Source organism: Mirounga leonina, unplaced genomic scaffold (genome assembly GCF_011800145.1).
Source record: "Mirounga leonina isolate KUSES-001 unplaced genomic scaffold, KU_Mleo_1.0 Mir_101562, whole genome shotgun sequence".
NCBI lineage: Eukaryota > Metazoa > Chordata > Mammalia > Carnivora > Phocidae > Mirounga > Mirounga leonina.
In genome coordinates, this window is record NW_023270151.1 from 1 (window position 1) to 3,088 (window position 3,088).

The 3,088-nt window shown below is 57.5% G+C and overlaps 1 pseudogene; it reads right to left on the reverse strand.

Annotated features, from left to right (window-relative positions):
• Positions 1-555: 555 nt before the first annotated feature.
• LOC118001908 lies at positions 556-1,236 on the reverse strand (annotated as a pseudogene).
• Positions 1,237-3,088: the final 1,852 nt, after the last annotated feature.

The following is a 3,088-nucleotide window of genomic DNA, read 5'->3' on the forward strand; positions in this document are numbered from 1 at the left end:
GGAAATGGAAATAACCCAGAGGGCGCCATGCTCCTGGAGGCTGAGCTGGCGGTCACGGCCAAGGCCTCTGGCGGTGAGGGCACCGGGGTTCTGAGAGGTGGCTCGGTGCACCCCTGACCCTGAGGCCCCATGGCCATGGCAACATGCAGGGACTGGGAGGGAAGACCCAGCCAGGGCCCGTTCTGGCTCCATGGCTGCTACAGGGCTGTCCCAGCCCCACCAGGCGGTCTCTGTTTAGAACTAGAGAGAAAACCTTTTCCCTCAATTGTTCTTTTTAAAAATGGTTGCTCAGCATTGACACAGAAAAACATCTGACATGAAACTGGAGCCATTCACAGCTGCAAATGACCCAGAAGTGAAGAAAATGTAGTGAACGCAAAGAGAGGACGCTGTATCCCCAGGCAGGCCTCCTGTGAGCAGGTGCGGCTGGGGCACTGGACGTGCCCGTGCAGACAGTACTGGACTCCACAGTGTCCCTCGAGGGGACAGAAGTAGAAACCTGCTCTGATGGCTCCGCTGAAGTCAGCACCCCCTGCTGGAGACGGGGACAGCCCCTCAAGAGTTCCGGGTGTCCTGGTGATTCTTGGGCATGGCCCAAATCTCAGCTTCTTCATGACCCGGGGCCAGCCCAGCAGCTGCACCCAGGTCCTTCAGGGCCAGCCCAATAGCTGTGGGTCCCGCAGGTCCTCCAGGGACAGCACCTTGGTGGGCTTGTGGTCCAGCAGGTACCTGTTCAGGTGGCTCTTATCGTACCACATGGCCTCGATCCCATTGGCCCAGTTGACCACCATCACCTGGTGACAGGCTGAGGTCAGTCGGTGAACCTCCGCCACAACCCCCCAAAAAAGGCCCCCATGTAGTAGAAGTCACCCTTGTCCTTGGGGATGTGGGCCTGGGACTGGGACCAGCGCTCATAGCTTAAGTCCTCACGGGCCACCCAGTAGAAACCAGGGTGCAGGGTGCCAAAGAGGGGGGACAGGATCTCCATGCCCACGTGGTCACAGAACTTCATGTCCACATCCTCGCACACCATGTCATCCACCTCATAGAGGAAGCACTCCTCATAGAAGCAGCTCATGATCGCCATGTGCTGCATGGACACATCCTGCCAGTGTGGGGCACCGCGGACCTCAAGAACCACCACCCTTCAGTGCTCCTGGAGGGGCACACGGGACACAGCAACCAGCTGGTCGGTGAAGACATAGTAGATGACCCTGTGTCCACCATGAAGTGATTCTGCAGGAACAGCTCCAGGATGACCCCGTATCCACAGGGGCAGGGGACAGGGCAGGAAGAGGGTCACTGCCAGAGGCTGGCAGCAGGACCCCAGAGCTGGGGGTCATGGACGTGTGCACCTTCTTCATGGGGACAGGCCCTGGGCTGCTTTAAGCAACAGCCACCTCCTGACCTGTCCTGAGTGAATCTGCCGGCAGGGCCTCCCTACCTTCTGCTCCCAGAGATGGGGGCCATCAGTGCCCCATCTTACAAAGGGGAGCCTGAGGCTTGGGAGGCTGGAAAGCCATGCAGCCGCACAGTCAGCATGCTGGAGCCAGGAACACTCCCCCGTGCTGAGCTCCTGGGCAAACCCTGCAGGTGCCCTCCCCTAGCTGCCCCCCTGCAGGTTCTGTCCCCACCTGCCATGAGTTGAGCACCTTTGGGCACAGCCCGTGTTTCTATGTCCTACAGACTGGGTAGAATCAGCAGGGCCGGCCAGCTGCCCCACTTTACTTTGAGTGGGCTGTCGCTGGTCCCCAACAGAGCTGTCTCCACCCCCTATAGGGTCCTCCCTTGAAGGCTACTGGGCCTCTGGCTGACAAGGTCCATCAGTAAACCACTGGTATTCCTAGGAGTGGTCACCCTCGAACTCCCCAGATCAGGAATCAGGTTCAGCCCATGGGCAGGGAAGGGGAAAGATGACCCCTGGAAAAAGGGGGCTTGCTTAGGCCCCAGCCTTGAATCCAAGGGTGTGAGCTTCTGGGTCCAGGTCTACATCTCCCTGGCCCCAAAACATTGGAAGTCTTGTCCAACTGCCTCACATGGCTGGTCCCCCTTTGAGGGGACTACCTGCCCCTCACTGTGGGGACAGCAGCTCCCCCATTGTCAGCAAGTGTGGTGAGCCCCTCTGAGACTGATTTTTTTTAAGATTTTATTTATTTGACAGAGAAAGAGACAGCGAGAGAGGGAACACAAGGAGGGGGAGGGGGAGAGGGAGAAGCAGGCTCCCCGCTGAGCAGGGAGCCTGGCATGGGACTTAATCCCAGGCCCCTGGGATCACGACCTGAGCCGAAGGCAGACGCTTAAGGACTGAGCCACCCAGGCGCCCTGAGACTGGCTTTTTTACACAGGCACTAAGACTACTTCCCTGTGCCTACCCCATACCTCGCAGGTTAGTAAATCGCTCACACAGGGAAGGTGGATACTACATTTAAATATGGGACGAGCACATACACCCAGCAGACATGAGTCAGGTCACCAGGGGGCAAGTAGAGGCCCAGCCAATGGGGGAACAAGCCAGACACGATGCAAGGGGAGAGAAGAGTGCTCCTGGCAGAGGGCACAGAGAATGTAAAGGATTGGAGTCAGGCCCAAGGAACATGTGGGACAACCACACAGCTTGGTGGCCCACAGAGGGCGGCTGCAGTGGGAGAGGTGAGACTGGAGAGTACAGACAGTTGGGGAGCAGATCGCAGAGAGCCTCAAAGGTTGTGTTCTGAAATGATCAATCTGGTTACCGGAGGAGAATGGTCTCTATACAGCAGAGGACAGGGAGACCCTATCCCTAACCCTAACCCTAACACTAACCTTAAACCTAACTCTAACCCCTAACCCCTAACCCCTAACCCCTAACCCTAACCCGTACACTAACCCGTACCCTAACCCTAACCCTAACCCTGCCCTAAACCGTACCCTAAACTGTACCCTAACCCTAACACTAACCACTAACCCCTAACCCCTAACCGTAACCCTAACCCGTACCCTAACCCGTACCCTAACCCTAACCCTCGCCCTACCCTAACCCGTACCCTAACCCGTACCCTAAACCGTACCCTAACGCTAACCCTAACCCATACCCTAACCCGTACCCGTA